At 36.4% G+C, this 472-nt stretch overlaps 1 protein-coding gene across 1 annotated transcript in view; it reads left to right on the forward strand.

The window, feature by feature from the left end:
• pctp (phosphatidylcholine transfer protein) overlaps positions 1-472 on the forward strand; it is a 13149-nt gene that overhangs the window by 3937 nt on the left and 8740 nt on the right. The window lies entirely within an intron of this gene.

The following is a 472-nucleotide window of genomic DNA, read 5'->3' on the forward strand; positions in this document are numbered from 1 at the left end:
AATGCCAAGCTTGGCACACATGTCCAGGTTAATCTGGCAGTGGATACAAGAATGAATGCAACATGTTTTTCCCCCAGTGATGTGATGAACAATACAGTGATATCAAATGTCACAGAATTTGACTTACTTTGTTAACAAATTCTTTGCCCTGGTCTGTGAGAATGCGTTTGGGTGCACCATATTTATAAAAGAAGTCCATGATGCATTCTGATACTTCTTCAGCTGTCTTGCTTTTTAGTGGATATACTTCCATCCATTTTGTAAAGTAGTCCACCATGACACACATATAAATGTTTCCTTTGTTGGAGCATTTTAATTTTCCAACTAGGTCCATTCCAACAAGCTGAAAAGGTTCATTTACCTTAAATGCAAACAAACACAGTAACATAAATAAGACTTCCATGTATACCAAATGTTAAATGTAATGAGGTCAGATTCACCTCTATAGGTTTGTACTGTGTCTTGTCCTTTA

Source organism: Etheostoma spectabile, chromosome 15 (genome assembly GCF_008692095.1).
Source record: "Etheostoma spectabile isolate EspeVRDwgs_2016 chromosome 15, UIUC_Espe_1.0, whole genome shotgun sequence".
NCBI classification, from domain to species: domain Eukaryota; kingdom Metazoa; phylum Chordata; class Actinopteri; order Perciformes; family Percidae; genus Etheostoma; species Etheostoma spectabile.